Source organism: Bubalus kerabau, chromosome 2 (assembly GCF_029407905.1).
Source record: "Bubalus kerabau isolate K-KA32 ecotype Philippines breed swamp buffalo chromosome 2, PCC_UOA_SB_1v2, whole genome shotgun sequence".
Lineage (NCBI taxonomy): Eukaryota > Metazoa > Chordata > Mammalia > Artiodactyla > Bovidae > Bubalus > Bubalus kerabau.
Window position 1 is genome coordinate 34,583,818 of NC_073625.1, and position 22,515 is coordinate 34,606,332.

Here is a 22,515-nt window from a genome sequence, read left to right on the forward strand (position 1 = left end):
GCATTAAGATGAAGATCACCAAACTGTGCCTTTGGGATTCTGGATTTCTTTGTCCCTATCTTGTTGATACCTGTTAGAAACATTTGGGGCTTCCTTGGTAGTTCAGCTGGGCCATGCAGGAAACCTTGGTTCGATCCCTGGGATGGGAAGATCCGCTGGAGGAGGGCATGACAACCCACTCCAACATTCTTCCCTGGACAATCCCCATGGACAGAGGGGCCTGTAGGGCTACAGCGCATAGGGTCGCAAAGAGTGGGACACAACTGAAGTGACTTAGCATGCACACATACAGGACATGTTAGTCATCATTCATTCATTCAGCTTACTATCTTTTGGCATTATCTCATGTACTGGGTATACAGTGGAGTCTCAAAGAGTCGGACACGACTGAGCCACAGCACAGAAACATTTGTCTCTTAGATATCGTCAACCCTGTCAGTAAGATTAGAGAGGCTGCCTTGGGAACAGATTCTATTCTTTTTGGTAGAGACTCTTTTGTGTAGATTTGGTCTCATATCATGAGGTGTCTTCTCATCCATTATTATGTAACTGTTATTTGAAGTCTTAAGAGATTTGTGAGGGATCTTTCTCTTACTTTTGCCTACAAGGACAATATTTTTCCTGGATATTATATTACCAACACAATTTAATAAAAGATTTTAATATTTATTCATGTTTTAAACAAGAATAAAAGTTTTTTGACATTGCTCAATGGAAAATATTTTAAAATAAGACTTTCAACATATGATTGGCTAAACATGGGAATTAATATTTAAATGAATATATCATATATAATGAAAAATCAATACCAAAGCTGATTCAAGAGTAAATTCTGTTTCAATAATATTTTGTAAACTGAAATTTCCATTTGTTTTAATTTTTTTCATCGGTTAATTTTTTTTCCATTTGCTTTTAAATTTTTTCATTTGTTGGTACATGCACACTTTTATTTAAATGCACCCCAAAAAAGTTTTTTTATTTTTAGGTAGTGTAAATTCAAATTTTAAAACTAATATGGAAGCTATTAATATTATATCAAACAACATTGATTGAAACACACAAATTTTTAAAAAACTAAATATTAAATGATCCAATATAAATATTATTAGCATGACAATTTGGAAAAAGTCTTGCCAAATCAGTACCAAGAAATTGAAAACTCAATTAACATTGGTTTCTGCACTATTTCAAGGTTATTTTCCCTCAAAATTTATTAAATCAAATAATGAGATTTACATATATATATAGGAGAAGGAAATGGCAACCCAATCCAGTATTCTTGCCTGGAGAATTCCACAGACAGAGGAGCCTGGAGAGAGCGACACTCCATGTGGTCACAAAGAGTCGAACACAACGGAGTGACTAACACACACACACATACACACACATAATTTGGATTAAGTCATCAAACAACTTTTCATTTAACTGAAACATTTTAAAATGTATATGTTAAAACCATTAAATTTTTGCTTTCCTTTTTGTCCAAATTAATTACTATTAAAAGGCAAAATCTTAAAATGTATAATGTGCCAGACAAACATCAACAGGAAATATTTTATTTAAAATCTTACTCTGAAATTTCTAAGTGACAGACTATAAACACAATAGAAATATCACTGACTCATGATTATATTTAAAATAATAAACTGGTTGTTATTGTTGTTTTGGTTGCCGCATAAAGCACTTGGGATCTTAGTTCCTAGACCAGGGAGCAACCCACGCCCTCTGCAGTAGAAGTGTGGATTCGTAACCATTGGATCATCAGGGAAGTCCCAAAAGTAATGAACTTTTTTGATCCCACAGTTACCAATAAAATTTTGAAGAAATGAAAAATAAATTTGATTTAAACAGATAACTTTAGAAATAAAATATATTTAAGGCTAATAATAATATATATATATTTAAAAAAATATATTTAAGGGCTTCCCTCATAGCTCAGTGGGTTAAGAAACTGCCTGCGATGCAGGAGACCGGGGTTCGGTTCCTGGGTCAGGAAGATCCCCTGGAGAAGGGAACGGCAACCCACTCCAGTATTCTTGCCTGGAGAATCCCATGGACAGAGGAGCCTGATGGGCTACAGTCCATGGGGTCACAAGATTCGGACATGACTTAGCGACTTAACCACCAGCACCACCAAGGGTAATAATACTTTTCATTATTTTAATGTAGTTTTGAATCAAAGTAAAATGAAGTTGGCAATAACTAAAATATTATCAAGTGCTTTGAATTTAATAAGCAGAATATTAAGTTCTATGGAAAAGCATTGTGAAAAATGTGAATAAGGAACCTTTGAGTGATAAACAGATCTTGGATCTGTATTTTAGGAAAGACCTACAGTATAAGTAATGATATACTTGAAATAAAGACTTAGTATTCTAAACTCAATACATGTATGTATCACACATAAGAATGCAAGGTATTTTCACTGTATATAATTTGATTATAAAACAAACATACTTTACCTTGGGAATCTTTATATACCACATTAAATTAAAATTAAATATCAGCTTTCTAAGATAATAAGAGAAATTGTGATACATCCCATGACAAAAGATTCTCCAATGGTTAACCTCTTGGATTATTCTGTAAGTAACTGGATTTAAAAGAAAAATATCAGTGTACTCTTTGTTTTTTAATTTGATGATATGAACAAATCAATGATGATGTTGCTGTTTATTTGCTCAGTCCTGTCAAATTCTTTTGTGACCTCACGAACTATAGTCCATCAGGCTCCTCTGTTCTCTGTCCCTGGGTTTTCACAAGCAAGAACACTAGAGTGAGTTGCAATTTCCTTTTCCAGGAGACGTTCCCGACCCAGGGATCAAACATCTCCTGCTTGGCAGGGGAATTCTTTACTGCTTAGCCAAGGGGGAAGCCCAAATCAATGGTAGGAGGAACCTAATATTTATAGAGCATTTAATTTTATATTTATCTTTTAAATAATTTTTAATCAAGCTTATGAATACTGTCTAAATTTAGGAAAATGCTCCCCCGGGGATGGGGGGAAGTTCAGGGAAATAAAGTAAATTGACATATTTGTTTTTCAATAATATAACAACACAACTTTTAAACCTCTATTCAATGGGATATCATTATCCTCTCAGGATATTCTATTCTAAGATAGTTCAAACTAATCAACATAGAAAATTATACACACACAAACACATACACACACGGAAACCCATTTTTCATTTCTAGTTGTCAAATTTGTTGAAATATGGGTTTTTCTATTTATACTGCTGTTTATTTTGCATATAATTACAGCTTAAATCTAGAAATATTTTATCTTCCAAATAATAAAACTGATTCCTGAAATCTGCATCAAGTTCTTTTTAGTTTTATCAGTAACTACTCAAAACCAGTCCATAGGAGTATCACCCTATAACTGCTGAAATATTTTTTTATTTTAAAAGGTAACATGAATAAATCTTTCTGCTTTAGTTAACACTTAATGAATAACTGATGGAGGCATAAACCAAAAGTCATTAAGTATCAATGCAGTCCATGAAGGAGTTGGTACTTGTAACTGCTATTAGTTACTATTAAATACAATTTAACAAACTTGTATAAACTGGAGGGCAAGAAGTCATGATATAAACAGGTGACCAGAGTCATCTGGTTTCATCTTCATGTAACTCAACTAGGAGAGCATGTTTCCATTCTTACTTGCCTGGGGCACTAGTTTAGTAAATTCTATAGACTTACAGCATTTTTTGGATTCTTTATTTTGTACGATAATGTTCATAACCTGATGTTAGCATCAAAGATCCCAGCAGATTCCTAAACATAATCTATTCTACTGAATATGGGGAATTGAACAGGACTATAATCTGATTATATTCTTATTAAAATCAACAGCAGAGTTGGGGGGTATGTGTGAAGTAATATCAATTTGAACTTTTTGAAAACAGTTATTCAGTCTTTTAATTTGGTGACAGCGTTATATCTTCTTTCAATTTAGGCACAAAGTTCTGAAAACTTGTCAAATATTACAAAAACCTTTAAAATATTCATATTATAAAACAGGAAACAATTTTAGGGGCATGGAAGGTTGTGAAACAGTCAAAATCATAAAACGTACTGTTATCATAATGCAAACCCTAGGTAGACAACTGTTTTCTTCTAACAATATCAGGTAGTAAATTCTTCCATGATGCTGCTTTCTTTTTCTTTTAATTATGCCTCTTTCTATTTCTTTCAAATCTCCTACTTCTTGGAAAAATGCCTAGAAAATATGTTTATTGTAGTAACTGATAGATGATTCTGCTAAATTCTTAATTTTTTCACTAATTTGATACCAAGTTTTGATTCATCCACCTTTTTTAGTAAACTTCTAAAGGTATGTCCTATAAAAACAGGGAAGATAGTTTTCCACCATCACTAAGAAATACCTGTGTTTGTCTTAGCCAATGATTTTAACCTTTAAATAACATTACAAGTAATCTGTATAATATGCTATACTTAGGGATCCATCACCTGTTTTATGGTAGTTGGATGACTAGTAAGGTGGCTTTCTAATCATATTTCTACAACTGAGTATCTCTAAAACCACACAGAAAAAAATGCCTGAAGTCCCTAAACTTCAAAAAGAATGTTGGATAATCAATGAAGTAAAATCTGTTCATTAATATTGATATGGTAAGAGCAAAATTACACTCATGTTTAAAATGTAAATATATATATTTAATACAGATGATTAAATACATATAATTAAGTTATATTTATTCTTGGTAGAGTTTTATAAGAGAAAGTGCTGATTGAAAAATGAAAAGAGTTCTTAGATATAAAGGTATTGCACTCAATACATCATAAACATATAAATATTAGAGTAGTATTCAAATTTGGAAATATCATTTGAAATAAACCTTCAGATTCTCACCATTTCTGCTAAGACTTATAGTCTAAGATATATTTTTAACTGCTGTGCTCATCCAGAATAATTATTACTTTCTTACGTTATAACTGATCTTTCATATATACTGCTTAAAACTCTTTCTTCATTCAGAAACTAAAGGTGTCACCCCCAATAAAACCCAAGGTTCAAATATATGTGCATTTTCTAAAAATTACAAGTGAAAGTCATATTCAGTTATTCTTTACATTACAGGTGAAGTCAAACAGGCTGCTGACAAGATAGAAATTAAAGGATAAAAAGATTTCATCTTTTGTTTGATCTTCACTGACTGATAAATCTATTTCATCTCTTAGATGATAATTTAATGGAGGAAAAAAAAACAAAACTTGCTGCTTCTTTATAATCTCTCAGACCCTCTAAATGTTTTCTTTAAAGTTTCATTCAATTGAAATATATTTAAGTCTAAAATCAATAGCTACACTTTTATACTGTTGGAAGAAAACTACCTAATACAGCTATAACAGAATAAAGTCCTGAAAAGATAGAAATAATGAAAAACACGGATAAAAATCACTATAATAAAATGAACAAAAACTCAGTGATTGCCAGACTGCAAAAAGGAGGCTTGGGTTAAATAGAGGCAACATTTCAATTGATACTTTAAAATAACCTATTTGTCATACTGTAGCTTTTAAAATAAGAATTTAAAAGTTAATGATTAGAGAATTTCCAAAGTTCATCAGTAGACTACCACTGTCATTTCAGGAGACTTAATGATATCTATCTACCTACTTTACCTGATTCTGTCAAATAAACTTAACTGACTGAGCTTACTTATTGCATTATATAGAGAGTATTGAGCATTTTTAAAAGTTCCAAAATATAATTTATCTATCTATAAGCCCATGTTATACCAGAATTATATTAATTGTATCAACATTTCATTGAGACTAAATTTATGCAAAAACCTATAAACACACCTGGTTTTGTTTGAAAATGTATATATCACATAAGCAATGACTATACATACTCACTTCTATTTTACTAAATCAAACATTGCTGTTACTAGCTGCCTTTTAAATTATCAATTAGTTATCATGCTCGAGGAATCTAACATGCCTAATAAAGAGAAAAATTTATTAAATACCCTGTTCTCATATTTTTAAACATTTAGATATAGAATAAATATTTCAACAACTTACACTGAAATCTTTTTGGTTTTGCAATGTATGGATGGGGAAAGGTGTGTGATAAATTTAAAAACCCATCATCAATTTGTGTGGCAACAGACAAGATAAAATCAGTTCTTTCAGAAAAGTAATTATATTACAACACAAGGAGTTCCGAGCCTTATTTAATATTATGGGAATGTAAAGGAAATAGTTTTTAGAATTCACAATTAAGTACTTTTCTAGAGATGTTATCTGATAATTTATAAAATAATCACCTATATCATATAAACCTGTGCACTCAATCTAAAGCAGGTATAGTTCAAATGAGTACTGGTACTACATTTTCCAAAAGCATCCTATTTGTCCCAAGGTTTCCTGAGATGTTTGATACATTGTTTTAAGTTTTAAAGTACTAAATAATAAAAATAAAATAACTGAGTTCTTCCAGAGTAGTTAAGCAGAGTTCTAAGACACAATGAAATCTACAGCAAAATACAATGAAAGGTGCAGAGACTGGAGATGGTCAGCCTAGATTTGGTAACAGGTTCTCTATTGAAACAGCACAACAAAGACCTGAAGTTTCTTAAGCCTTTGCTGCTTTGCCTGTAAAATGGACAGCCTGTTTTTCCTCTGTTAACTAAAGTTACATGTCAGATGCATGACTGCCTGTAAAGTTTATAAATTTATGTAGGAAGGCAGATTATCTCTCTACATGATTATTGTTACAATAATTACCAATGTACAGGCACAAAAAAGTAGTCTTTGAAGATTTTTTCCTTTCTATCTGCCTGTATGATTAATGTGTTCAGGTCACAGCGGTGGTTAAAAAAATTCATGTGAGTCTTGGGAAGAAGGACTAGCAATTCACCAGAATTACTAGAAAGTTTTATCAACTTTTCTTCTTCAATTTCGGGCATAGTAAATTATTTCAAGAAATATATATATCAGCCTAGCTTAACTGTGTATAACACAAACTCAGTTACATTCGAACTACTGGAAAGTATTCAAACTGATAAGGTTGATTCACTTTTAAATACAAGTTTATGTAGTCTTTCAAATTATCACACAATAATTAGACTTTTAATTGTCACACAATAATTAAACAGACAGGATGAACTGTTTTCCATGGTTCTCTGAATCACACCCAAAATGTAAACTATATGACTAACTGGTATTTCTCACATGAGTGAATCATATTATACTTTAATCAGTACAAGGAACTATTTTTTAATGTATTATGGAAGAAAACAAGCTTAAAGAATTGAAATTTCTACAGATATGCTTCAATTATATTTGAGTTGGCATGATTTTTTTTTTTTCCAAATAGGACAGAAAATCCACTGCCTCTCCTAAAATGAGCTCCACATACATTTTTTTTTTTTTTTTTTTTGAATCATGGTGACTGAACAGGGATAAATGAGTGTGTTAGGCAGGTTCTAGTACAGCTTTCCACTGCTCCATCTGCTGGATCAGCCTACATCGCCTGCACCAAGTGGTAACCTCTAAAAAGTAACAGGAACTAATTCAGCAGGTGGCTTCAAAAGGCTCACGCACGTTGCTTGAGAAACTTATTGTGACTTTTTAATTTGTGTTTCGCCTAGAGTTCCAATTTCACCCGTAATTAAAAAAATAATAATAATGAAGAACCCACAATCGCCATTAAAACAGTAAGGCACTGAGGATACGCTTCACCGTAGGGGATCTACTACAAACAAGAAGGAACTAGGCTATACATCTATTTCAGGTTTGCACACTGCTCCAACCACAGAGGTAGACATTTCTCCTGAGGGTCCTAAGAAGTCGTTCTCCTCATCGAGAAATGGAAATATATGCATAAAAGTTTTAAAGAGATTAAAAAAAAAAAGCATGCCTATCAGTAAGCACATAAAGACCACAGAAGAAAATAATGCCTGTCCAAACAGGATTTACCCAAAGACCAGGAAGCCCTCGGCTTTTTTCCTCCGCAGCATTTTTGCAGGCAGCTCCGGTGTCGAGCTTTCGGACCAGGAAGCCACACTTTTCCTCCAGCTCCCAGTCACAGACGGGACAGTGTGCAGCCGCCGCCACCCTCCAGGCTGTCCCCGCCGTCCCCGCCACCACCGCCGCCACCACGGTCGCCACCGCAGCCGCTACTGCAAAGACAGCGTTAACTCCTCTCTTGGAGCCGAGCGGCTGCAAACTTCCCCTGCTTTACATGTACCTTTTCCTGCAAACTTGAACGTCCTTCCTTGCAGAAGGGCCAAGGAAAACCATTATAAGCATCACAGGGAACAGTAATAAGGGACACTCCCGCAAGGTAAGACCTGCGCCTTAATCAGAGCCGCGATGCTCAACCAGATGGGGAAACACCACGGCCAGCGGATCCTCCCCGCCCCTCTCGGAGACCCTCGGCCAGCGGTGCCCAAGCCATCGGGGAGGGTGGCTGCAGCCGCCACGGGCAGCGCCAGGCGGAGGTAAAGTTTGACAAATGACGATTGCTCCCAAGAAGGAGAGACCCCGGGCAGCCCGCAATCCGTGCGGGCCGTGCCGGGGTCGAAGCCGTGCAGGAAAGTGCCACGTACCTTGCTGCGATCGCCAGGCGGGGAGGACGAGCAGGGAGCGTCTCTGGAGATGGCGGGGCGAGAGTCCAGCCCTGGTCGCGGGCTCCCTCCCGCGCGAGCCGAGGCACCGCCGCCGCGCCCGGGCGCAGGGCCGAGGCACCGCCGCCGCGCCAAGGGCGCAAGGCACCGCTGGGCACTTGGCCCAGAGAAGTTGGGCAGCCTCCGCCGCAGCCCCGGCGAGCCGCGCGAGCAACACGTTTAGTTTGAACTTTCCAGCTCCAGTCCCGGCAAATACACACTCACGCACACACACGCGCGCGCGCGCGCCAGGAGAACCTCTCAGAGGCGAGCGAACGGGCACCGGGGGCTCTCTGGCCGCTTCTCTCTCTCTCGCTCGCTCTTATTGGCGCGGAGGTTATTGTTTTATTTATTTATTTCCTCCTCCCGGCTCCGTCCTCCTCCCGCGCCTCCCGCCCCCTCCCTCCCTCCCTCCTCCTCAGTCCCCCGGTCCGCGCGGCCGGCCCCGGCGCTCCAGCTGCGGCGCGGCGAGGCTGCGCGCGGCTGGCGGGGGCTGCGGCGGCCGGGGCTGCGCGCCGGGCGGGGGCGCGGTGACGGGACCGGGTAGCCGTGCGGGCGGGGAAGGCGAGGACCGCGGGCCACGCGCCGGAGGTGAGAGGACAGAGGCGCAGGCGGCGTGGGGAGGACCGTGCGCAGCGTTTCCGCCAGCCCAGAGGCTAGGGCGACGCGGGTGAAGCCTGCACGGCTACCTCCCAGCCTCGGCCGCCCGGAAGGCTCAGCCCCCGCCCGCCGACCCCCGCCCTGCCGCCTTTCCAGCTCGCCCCGGGCTCGTCCTAACCCCTCGGGGACGCTCAAACTCGCCACCACCGCTCAGCCAGGGAGGCGCGAGTTGGCTTTTTTTTTTTTTTTTTAATAGTGGTTTAAATGCTACGCAATTCGGCTTCCCTCTCCCCACCGTCCTCGCCCCCGACTATCGGGAGAGGTGCAGTCCACCCCCGGTGCGGCGCCCGGGCCTCGCTGGGCTAGCTTCACCCCGGTAGGAAATGCGAGAGGTGGCCCCAGACCGCAACCTCCGAACGCAGTTTGGGGCGCCCTGGTCACGCTCTAAATCCACCCACGAGCTCCGGCGCACGGATGTCTCCGCTGCTACGATTCGCCCCCTAATGAGCTCGCCAGTGTCTGTTGACCGCTGGTGCCACGGTCTTTCAGTGACAGTCTACTTGGTTCCCAAAACTGCAGGAGGGATGACCTTAGAACTGGCCGCCCTCCCCCACCCTTCTCAGCCTCAACGCCGGGCCGGGAAGAGCCCGGTTCCCATTCAATGAAATTGATCTTCCACTTGCATCTTCCCGAACCTACTTTGGAACGGCTTCTTCAACGCATACCCCTTGCAGGCTTCCCATTAGGTAAATCTGGTTCGGGTTTTTGTTTTACGGGTTCATGATTTCAGTCTTGGAAAGGGGAAAAATAAAAGGAAGTAATTCTCGAATAGATAAATAGTCAGTAAACGAATCACCGTCCGAGACTGGAGAGCAGATCTCACCTCTTGCATTTGGAAGCAGGGCTCCTTTCCTCGGTAATTTAGCCTCCAAAGTCCTAACAGTTTGGGGCTATACCGTAGTAGGGCTCCAGGTATAGCAATGCTGTGACTCTAGAGTCCTTACCATTATCTGTTATAATATGCACTTACTGTTTTTTCTGTCCAAAAATAACGTCCAGTCTCTCTGCAACGTATTCATCAGATAGCCATCCCATAGTGTTTTAGATCTTTTCTCAGAGATTCCCGGATAAGTGTACAAATACTCCTTAAAGAGCTGATTATTTCACTGATTTTACATTTTCATTGATATCTGGAGTAAGCCCCCCAGAGGTCAGACAAGGAACAGGTGAAATTCTGAAACAGGAGAAAACGGGGGAAAAAAAAAATCATCCTTTCAGAATGTTACTAATCTCTGGCACCAGGTTTAATATACACTTGTTATTTTCAAAGAAGGTAAAAGGGAAGCACCAATATCTGGACATCCAGCTCTCCCCTCACTCATGAAGCACCAGCTTGTTATGAGAAAAGGGGCCACTCTAGTTGAATTTAAGACCCTCCTACTGTATGGTAGGATCCAGAGATAATCCCCCAAAGCAGGGAAGTGCCTCGTTGGTCAACCAAATGGTGGATATGAGGGTGTGCCCGTTTCTCAGGGCATCTGTGCCAGTAAAGAAGTAGGATGGTTGCTCAGAACCTGAAAGGACCACTTGTAACTTAAGACCCATGACTTTGGAAGCATGTATATCTCTATACAACCCCACCCCCCACCCTGCCATGTGGCCAGCATCTAACACGGGGGAACACCTATCTGATGTTGATAAGTTTATTGATGTTGTTCAGGTGTTCAATCGTTCCTGACTCTTTGTGTCCCCATGGACTGCAGCACGCCAGGCTTCCCTGTCCCCCACCATCTCCTGGAGCTTGCTCAAACCTGTGTCCACTGAATCCATTGATACTTTTTTAGTGCTTTGCATACAACCTCCTCTGGGTATATATCTTGTTGGTTTGTTCCTATTAGCTGAAAAACAATTGAAATGGCATTCATATCTAAAATTTTTCTCAGGGAATACAACTGTGCCCTAGTACCACTTTCTTCAACTTCTCCATATACATTTGTTTCCAGTACGCTTCTGTACTCCAGTGTCCAGAGTAACCAGTGCTCACGGGAGATGCAGGCCACACAGTGATGGTCATTGTTGCTATCATTAGGAATACACACATCTGATGCTGAGAAAGATGCTGCCTCTAGATGCAGTAAACGTCATAACCTGAGATCTGAGATGGAGAAAAGATGTTTAAACCAGGAATCGATATTAATCATCATAGTAAATCATTGAATATTTTAAAATGTCTACTATCTTTGAACTTCATCTGTTTCAATGATTGTGTTTATGTTTGTACCCATAGCATAAGATCTATTTCATAGAATTTGTAAGGTATGTGTGGAGGGAATTAAAATTATAGAAATATAAAGGGGGTGTGTAGCCTTATTATTTGTTAAGGGTCACTGAATCAGAGGGAAAGTAAATATTAATCATTACATAGATATTTAAGAATAGCAATGTTGAGAGTTTATTTTGAGAAACACCAAAAAAATCCACCATTTTATATAATATGTATAACTATTGGATTGATTAAATTTGTCTTTTGCTTTTTTTTTTTTTTTTTTTTTGCTGCATCATGTGGCATGTGATACCTTAGTTCCCTGACCAGGGATCAAACCTGTGCCCCTTGCAGTGGAAGGAAGGAGTCTTAAGTACTGGAGCACCAGGGAATTCCCTGTATTGGTTAAATTTGTTTTAAAATATTCTTCAACTTCTTACAGTGATCAAGGCAAATAAAAGGAGATTAAAAAGATGTAAAAGAAAAAGAAAGATTAAAGAAAATGAAAATTCTGACCCCAGATAAGGAAGCTGTTTGGAGGCTGTAGGGGACATGATAGGTAGATGATGGGAGTCATGAAGAGAGTCAGAGATATTAGTGTCCTTTCGCTTCTGGCCCAGAACAGCAACAATCCTCAGAAAACTCCTTAAATCTCTGCTTAAGATCCTGAATTTATGGAAATTTTCTTAGACACCACTTTTTTGCTTGTGCAATAAAACTATACTATGCTAGAGAATGAAATCAGATCAATAATCTACACTTCCCCAATCAATAAATTGACTCACTTTTTCATAAAAGATAAACTGAGTCATAGTTTTATTTGATAACAAATGTTGGTAATTTTTTAAAATCTGTGAATGTTCATGAACAAGTCACACATACTCCCCTTTTCCAAAATCCCTCTTTAGTAATTTATTCCTAGTATTTAGTGTGTTAAATAAATATCTTGCTTTTCAGGTTCTCCAACATTTATAATTATTGTTACAGTAAAACAAAAAACAAAAAAAGTCCCTACTCTATCTATACACATTTTGACACAAATATGCACATTATAAAGCAAAGATTCTCAATCTGTCTCTTCAGTCTTAAGTTTCTTATGCTCATCTCACCTGTCAAAGTTGAGAAGGCAGCTTCCTCTTCCCATACCAGGTAGCATCACTAGGCATCACTAGGTTCCTCTACCTCTGATTCAAGTTTCAATGAAACCCTGGATGAGGAACTCAGGGATCCAGAGCGTCAACAGTACTGGGCCATTTTATATAACTGACTTGAACTTCTGCAGATTTTGATATCCTCGGGGATGCTGGCACTAATCCCCTGCAAATATCTAGGGACAACAGTACCCTTCGCCAACCACCACTAAACTCAACCTGTTTTTCCCTACTCCTGGCACATTTAGAGTGTTCAGGAAAAGATCAGGGAACCTTTGGACAAGTTCTTCAGTTTTCTCTCAAGTGTGGATAAAGAAGGGCAGTAAATTAACTGTTAGTGAATTTAAGGTTATATTAGTAGAAATTCCAAGTGATTAAAAAGTTCATTCGCCAGAGAGGCCAGTGCCATTTCTGGAAACTGTGGCAATTGTGACTGTACCTAATCCTGTGGATGCTGGTGCTTGAGTATGGTCATTCTGAGAGTCCCTGTGTCTAGAAACTCAGAGCTCATCTTCACTAATCTCTTGGCTTCTTCCTGTCTCACAAACTGGCCTCCTCTGATTCTTCCTGTGAGTTTTTCCTTCCTCCTCAGGACCCTTGCACTGTTCCCTCTGCTTAGAACGCCTGCATTTTCTCAACCACCATCCTCAACTCACTCTTGCTCATCTTTGTGCTCCAGGAAATGTCACACGCTAAGGATGACATAAGGATGCTAAACACTTCCTGGATTGATTACTTCCTAAAATTTGCTATCATGGTTCCCAGACCTTTCCTCTAGTGTATACAGGACAACTTCAAAGTTCATATAACTGAAATATTTACCGAATATTTTTCCCAGCTCTGGACTAGAAATTCCATGAGAGGAGTTTTCATTGTATCTTAAGCACTTAGTGCAGGGCTTGTTGCAAAGTAGTTGCCAAAAGTACATTCTTATTAAATTAATATATGAAAGAAAAATCAATATAATCCAGGATGGCCAGTGTCTGGACTGGACAGTGGGATACTGGACACGTGGGACATGGCGTGCTGTGCTGTGCTTAGTCACTCAGTTGTGTCCGACCCCATAGCTCACCAGGCTCCTCTGTCCATGGGGATTCTCCAGGCAAGAATACCTGAGTGGATTGCCATGCCCTCCTCCAGGGGATCTTCCCAACCTGGGGATCGAACCCAGGTCTCTTGCACTGCATGTGGATTCTTTACCCTTGGAGCCACCAGGGAAGCCATGATAGGGTAAAGAAAAAACTATTTCATTTTATCCAAGTAGATTCTATTTCCATCATTATTATGGAACCCTGGTATTTTTCAAAATCCTAGAATATTTTCAAAAATAGGGTACTTTTTATCATCGATACTTTATGGTGAAGAAAGTCCTTTTAAAAAAAATTGTATGACCAAAAGGAGTGGAAAATTATCAAGAAAGAAAATGAAATTACAGCATTATGGTATTCTAAGTAAACAAATTTTTATTCTTGGCCAATTTTGTGAGAAGTTCTGTTTATGTTTTGAATTTTTCCTTATTAATAAAAAATTCAACTCTGTCTTGAATTAATTATAGTATGTTCAGTACAAAGTTGGGAATGTCTTCAGGAAAATTTAGATTACTATCAACAGAGTATATGAGTAAGGAAGAAAAGAAGAAATAATTAATGGCAAATTATTCCTAACTATGACATTCACAGAAAATCAGATTTTAAAATGCAGATGTCAAAGACAAGTGGAAATTTAGAGCACAAAGTTTCTCTTCTTACTGAGACTGTATTTTCATAGACCATTTACATACCTCTGAAGCTTGATCTTTTGCAACTTAACCTCACTCTGAATACCCATACTTCTACTGACCTTTCTCAGAATTTGATCTTAAAAGGTATTTTTCATAGTCTTTCACTTTCATGGAAACTTCTGATATCAGAAGACCCATATTAATTTTTACCTTTTTTGGTAACTGCTGCATAATATTTATCTCACATTAAAATATTTAACTTAATTTTCTAGATTTCATTTACATTAAACAGCAATGAAAACTTAAAATTTTAAGCATTTATATTTTTTATTTTATAATTCAAAGAGCTTATGTTTTTTTCTTTTTTTTTTCCTCTGGAGATACCTAAAAAGTTCTCTACATTTAAATACAATCTACAAATGATAAATTCATAAGTGTTTAATATAAAAGGAAGGACACATATAATTTGAAAAGTTTTTAAATTTAAATTTATTCTTTTTGATAGGGAGTCCCACACATGCATTTGAAAGATTATATTTATTAAAGTATTAATCATTGTATATACTCTTTGCAACCCCGTGGACTGTAGCCCACCAGACTCCTCTGTCCATGGGATTCTCCAGGTAAGAATACTGGAGTGGGTTGCCATTTCCTTCTCCAGGGGATCTTCCCAACCCAGGGATCAAACCCAGGTCTCCTGCATTGCAGGCAGATGCTTTATTCTCTGAGCCACCAGGGAAGCCCATATATGGATATACATATATATAAACTATATGGGTCAATCTCAAAATGTTCTATTTGATAGGGGCATCCAACAGGTCAAGAGCCATGCCAAGAGCCAACCTTTTTTTTTTAAGCTGAAATTTCTCAAAGTTATAGGTAACATTTTCAAATATTATTCTTAATGTTTATTCCTATTAAAATTAATTTCAAGTCTAAAAATTTGGAAGCTGTAAATGAGAGTGGAGGAGAGCAAACTCAGTAAAGAAGTTTCCCTGTTACTAAGTGAAAATGAAAGTGTTAGTCACTCAGGCCTGTCCAACCATTTGCCACCCCATGGACTGTAGCCTGCCAGGCTCCTCTGTCCTGGAATTCTCCAGGCAAGAATGCTGAAGTGGGTTGCCATGCCCTTCTCCGTGGGATCATCCTGACCCAGGTATTGAACCTGGGTCTTCCACATTCCAGGCACCGTTACTAAGAGCCCAACATAATTTTTTCAACAGTAACTGAAGTCCAGTTTAACGTTATCACACAAAGAACACACATGAAATTTAGAGGAAAGAGAAGCAGATAAGGACATTAATATTTTATGCTCAAAGAAGAAAGTGAAAATGTTAATTGCTCAGTCATGTCCGACTCTTTGCGACACCATGGACTGTGGCCCACCAGGCTCCTCTGTCCACGGAATTCCCCAGGCAAGAATACTGGAGTAGGTTGCATGCCCTTCTCCAGGGGATCTTCCTGACCCAGAGATTGAACCTGGGTCTCCCACATTGCAGGCAGATTTTTTGCCATCTGAGCCACCAGGGAAGTCCCTCTGTGGTACATGGTTGCTGACAAATTTCCCATGCTCCTAAACATGCAACTAGACGTCCTCTCTTGATCATTAGCATGAAGAAAGCAATCCTGAACTAATTCTACTTACAGCCAGTGAAGCAGAGTTCTCAGGTGTGCCCTTCAGTGGAGCAGAAGCAGGGAATACCAAAAATTGAGTTCAGTACTATTTAAATGTTATATTTTAAAATTGAATAAATATATGTAACATAAAATTTATCACTGAGATTATTTTATAGTGTGCCACTCAGCAGGATTAGTTATATTCCATTTGTTGCACAACAATCACCACCATCCATCTCTAGAACTTTTTCATTCTCCAGAACTGAAACTCTGTCCCCAGTAAACAATCACTCCCCACACCCTCTCCCTTCAGCCCTTGGCAGTTCCATTCCACCCTGTCTTGTGAATCTGACTACCTTGGGAACTCCTGTTGGTGGGAATATATTGTCCTTCTGTGATTGGCTTGTTTCTCTTAATATAATGTTCTCACTGTTCATTCATGTTGTGGCATGTGTTAGAATGTCCTTCCTTTTATAGGCTGAATAATATTCCATTTTACCTATAAGCCTCATTTTATTTATCCATTCATCCTTTAATGGTTTGCTTCTACTTCTGACTATTACGAATAATGTTGTTATGCATAGTGGTGGTTTAGTCGCTTAAGTCGTGTGCAACTGTTTTGCGAACCGTGGACCATAGCCAACAGGCTCCTCTGTCCAGGGGATTCTCCAGGAAGGGGTACTGGAATGGATTGCCATTTCCTTCTCCAGGGGACCTTCCTGTCTCAGGGATTGAACCTACTTCTTCTGAACTGATGAGAGGATTCTTTACCACTGATCCACTAGGGAAGTTTTGCTGTTATGCTTATGGATGTACAAATATCTATTCAAATCCCTGCTTTCAGGTTTTTGAGGGCATACATCCAGAGGTGAAATTATTGGACCACATGTTGGTAATTTTATGCCTTTTTTTTTTTGAGGACAGGCCCTACTCTTTTCCATAGCTGCCTTAGCATTTTGCATTCCCAGTAGTGGTACACAGTTACAGCTTCTGCACATCATTGTCAACTCCCGATATTTCTTTTCTGTTTTTCCTTCTTTTTCCGTTGTTCTTTCTTCAACCTTTTATCTCTTTTTCTTTCTCTCTTCTTTCTTTTCCTTTCTCCTCTCCTTCTTCCTCCCCTGCACCCTCAATAGCCATTTGAATGTCTGTGAAATTACATCTCACTGTGATTTTGATTTGCTGCATTTCCCTTCCCTAGTGATTACTTATGCCAAGCATTTGTTTATGTGCTTTGGGGCCATTCGCATATCTTTCGAAAAACGTCTATCCAAATCTATTGCTGATATTTTAAGATGGATTGTTTTGTTGTCAGTGAGTTGTAGTAGTTCTTTACATGTTCTTTATGCTACTGTTAGACGCTCAGTCGTGTCCAACTCTTTGCAACCTCATGATCTGTAACCCTCAGATTTCCTCTGTCCATGGAATTCTTCAGGCAAGAATATTGGAGTGGGTTCCCTTCTCTAGAGGATCTTCCTGACCCAAGGATAGAGCCAAGTGTCCTGAATTACAGGCAGATTCTTTACCATTTGAGCCACAGGGAAGCCCCACATGTTCTGTATCTTAATCCGTTATTAGATATGACTTGCAAACATTTCCTTCCTTTCTGTGGCTTACCTTTGAATTCTATTGATAGTGTCCTTTGATGCACAAGAGTTTTTAATTTTGATGTAGTCCAGTTACCTATTTTTTCTTTAAAATGCAATATATTTACAAATAAGAATTAATTTAAAAACATAAGAAACTGTCCAAATTTTACATATAGATGGGTCAGTATTACAAAATTTTGTTGTTGGCTCAGGGTCCACTATGACTCAGCATGGCATTGCTCTGTGCATTTTCTATACTATGCATTGTGAAATATAAATCCTTTGGGTTCAAGAACCTCTATTAAACAGGTATACAAATTATATAGGAAGATTCTACAGAAGAGGCTTCCTTGGTGGCTGAGATGGTAAAGAATCTACCTGCAGGAAACCTGGGTTTGATTCCTAGGTCAGGAGAAGGGAATAGCTATCCACTCCAGTATTCTTGTTTGGAGAATTCCATGGACAGAGGAAGCTGGTGGCCTACAGTCCAGGGGAATCACAAAGAGTTGGACACAACTGAGAGAATAACACATAACATTCTACAGGAGAGGTTCTGCATTATGAAATAAATTGTATCAGATTGATGAGAGTTTACAATTGTCTTTATTTGGATTTTCTCTATTTTCAGGAAAGGGTAAGGAATAAAATCCAAGTCTCTATTTGCAGCAGTTTTTTTTTTTTTTTTTCTGTACCAGTGGGATTATTTTTGTTAGATACAAAATTGTCTTACTTCTTGATGGGAATCACAGCTGGAAAGAGTGCCCAGGGAGTTGCCCCAGGAGGAGAGATGCCCCAGTGAGGCAGGCAGCAAAGTGAGTAAAAACCTATTTTGTGTATATCGCGCCTAAAGCCATTTCTAACCCAAAGAAATCATGTCTTCATGTTGTATAGGGAAATCATAAATCCAGAAGCCTGCAAATGTTCTGAAAGCTCAAGGAAAAGTTTGAGATATTAATAGATTTAATAGATTTCCTTCTAAATGTCAGCATATGGCACTCTAAGATTCCTTTTATCTTAACCACTAGTGACTATATGTAGATTTACCTTGCTGAACAGAGCATACCCAGTTATCATTGTTCTACAGCTCTGTATATCTACTTTTGTCAGATGAAAACAATAAACTACATTAATGTACATTTTCTTCTTTGTAGTGTTTCCCATTGTCAAACACTGAACCCTTCTTTTTTAAACGGTTGGAGCAGTTGTTGACTTTGTTTCGAAGCTCGTATTTAAGAAGGTATTTTAAAAGAATGAAGTTCATGCTTTTTTAACATCCTTAGAAATCAGTCCTCAAAGACCATTGCACCACTTGTCAATCTAGCAGACGCTGCCATGTGACAACAAAGACCATGAAAGTTGCCTGTAAACTGCTTTGAGTTGGAGCAGTTTATTTTCTCAACAGATGAGAACAGAGGATTTTTTTTTTTTTTAATGAAATGAAGTTCAGTTTTATAAAGCCATCTGAATCTTTTTAACTGCTTTCTTTAAACACGCATAGTAAAATCTTTCATGTGAATTTCATTAATCTTCAAGGTCATTTAGGAGAAAATGGTAAGCCTATCTATGACAGAAGTGTTGTGCATTTAACGCAGGTGTTACCCTACAAGTGGATATATGTTAAGACAATAGACTTGAATTCATGTCTGTGCTTACTAATGCATTTAAAAAGAGATCATAACATACTACATACTCTCTCCTCTCTTTCATGGCTAAGAACATATCTACCATACAATATTTACCTTCAATTCACTGCAACATGTGTAATATCATGTATGAAACGAAAAAAAAAAAAAAGGAGAAGAGAGAGAAAAATAATCTATTATTCCCTTAATTGATTTTAGTTATATCTGAATGCCCAGGATCATCCCAGTAATTTTGAGAGAGAAATATATAATTCGATACAAGATTGAACTTTATGCCAGAAGGATATTTTAATGAGCATATTAAAATTATAGATTTTCACAACTTGTACTTATTGTGTTTTTGTAATATATATTCATCGTTTTAATTGAAACTAATGTCCACAGCAGAGAAAACTATTTCAAAAGCAAGATATTCTTTTAATGCTTTCTTTTTATTTCTGAAATGCAATCAGTTGTAAAGGACAAGAATTTAAGTTTTTACTTACTTATTTTTACATGCTCATCTCAAAAAATTTTGCAACAGCTTAATTATGTATGTTAATGTGCAGGAATTTAGACTGAAATTCTGTTATGCAGATGTGTCAAGACAGAACTGTTAAGTACTGGTGAATTTCAGACAATTTACTGGTGCAATTTACTAGACTTTCAATGATGATGGTAGAAAGGGAAGATTCTCTTCAAGTTAGTAAATAATTAGTACTGTCAATAAACTTGTAAATAGTGTGCTTTGTGGGCTTATTAGTTGCTGTGACTTGCTGATAATTATAATTTTGAAAACACACTGGTAATAGCGGACAAACTACACTGAAGAAAACACAATCAGTTTAAGACAAAATAATGAACAAAAAATGTATTTTGCATTGAGATAATCTAATTAGATAGATTCCAATGACAAAAGGATGGCTGTGATAAAATCTCATTTAGCTAGAATGCTCTAGAATAGCTGTGTATAATTAATTACATTTTTGATTGAGAATTAATTGGCATCAGTTCAGTTCAGTTCAGTGGCTCAGTCCTGTCCGACTCTTTGCAACCCCATGAATTGCAGCACGCCAGTCCATCACCAACTCCCGGAGTTCACTCAAACTCACGTCCATCGAGTCAGTGATGCCATCCAGCCATCTCATCCTCTGTTGTTCCCTTTTCCTCCTGCCCCCAATCCCTCCCAGCATCAGAGTCTTTTCCAATGAGTCAACTCTTCACATGAGGTGGCCAAAGTACTGGAGTTTCAGCTTTAGCATCATTCCTTCCAAAGAACACCCAGGACTGATCTCCTATAGAATGGACTGGTTGGATCTCCTTGCAGTCCAAGGGACTCTCAAGAGTCTTCTCCAACACCACAGTTCAAAAGCATCAATTCTTCGGCATTCAGCTTTCTTCACAGTCCAGCTCTCACATCCATACATGACCACTGGAAAAACCATAGCCTTGACTAGACTTCTGAATGTTGAGCTTTAAGCCAACTTTTTCACTCTCCTCTTTCACTTTCATCAAGAGACTTTTTAGTTCCTCTTCCCTTTCTGCCATAAGGGTGGTGTCATCTGCATATCTGAGGTTATTGATATTTCTCCCAGCAATCTTGATTCCAGCTTGTGCTTCTTCCAGCCCAGTGTTTCTCATGATGTATTCTGCATGTAAGTTAAATAAGCAGGGTGACAATATATTGACGTACTCCTTTTCCTATTTGGAACCAGTCTGTTGTTCCATGTCCAGTTCTAACTGCTGCTTGAGAAACCTATATGCAGATCAGGAAGCAACAGTTAGAACTGGACATGGAACAACAGACAGGTAATTGGCATAGTTTGTTTCAATAATTTATCAGTTTTTCTGTAAATGTTAAGATGGTTCCTACTTTAATAGACAAAGTACTTTCTACCTTCTCAGTAACATGATCTTTAGCTAACTTTTTTTTAAATAAATTGAGTTATATGTTATAGTATGGGTTCAACATTAGAAATACAAAAATAAATAAATTCTAGCTTCCGAAGATTGGTGTCTTATAGCTAGATAACCATCAGAAATGTTAAGAATGATTATGCAACATCACGGGCCAAAATGGTTATTACTAAACTTTTTAACCTTCGACTATCTAATAGGTAAAGTAATACTCATTACATGTTAATATTTATGTATTTATTGTCTGGTCTTTTACATCTTCAAGATTCATTTGTGATGTTTATAGAGTAAACTATACTTTCATGGTATTGCTTGTTGTTTGGTTGGGCTGTTGATTTTCTTCCTAGTGATAACTGTCACGTAATCATAACTCTTCCTGCAGCACCTTTAGTGATCCTCATCCCAGTCAGGTAATCCAGAAAAATCTCCCTATTTCCAGATCCTTAATTTAATCACACAAGCAGAGTCCCTTTTGCCATTAAGGAAGTATATACTTGGGTTCATGGGATGTATGAACATTGTACAACAGGCCAGTGAAAGAAAATTAGGCACAAGACTTAAAATGCATTATCACTGAAATACAGCTCCAAGAGGAGTGGGATTAAAAACTAAAGTAAACGTAGGAGCACTTGAGGACACAAAGGAGTAGTACGCTTGTACACAGACATATATGTATACAAAACACATTTTTCCAATTAAGTAGGATATTGGAGGGAGAGACTATCACATTTGAGACCAAAATCAGGCCCTGAAAGATCAAGGGCAAAAATATACAGTTGTAGAAATCCTGAAGGATAATAAAGAGACTGTAGGACAGATCTAGGAAACACATAATAAAAATCATAGGTATTCCACAGATGGAAGAAAGACAATAATTACATAATAGGAAATAATTCAGCTGTGATTATAAAAGACCTCCATCTACAGACTGAGAGGGCTTGCTGAGATCCAGTCTGTATTGACGAAAAAGGACACATACTTGGCATGTCCTGTAAACCTCCTCAAAGATAAGGACGCAGAGAAAAATAACACAAGCACAGGGTGGAAAGTATAGATTCCTTACAAAGGGGGAAACAAACTAGTGTTTGGAGGTCTCTCATGCAATGTTGGGGCTTCCCTGGTGGCTCAGAAGTTAAAGAATCTGCCTGTGATGCAGGAGACCTGGGTTGAAATCCTGGGACAGGAAGCTCGCGTGGAGAAGGGCATGGCAACCTACTCCAGTATTCCTGCCTAGAGAATCCCATGGACAAAGGAGCCTGACAGGCTACAGTCACTGGGGTTGCAGAGAGTCAGCACAACTGAGAGGCTAACACTTTCACTTTCTTTCATGCAGTGTTGGAAGTGAGAGGAGCCTGAAATAATATCTACAAACACTGAAAACTGTCACCAGA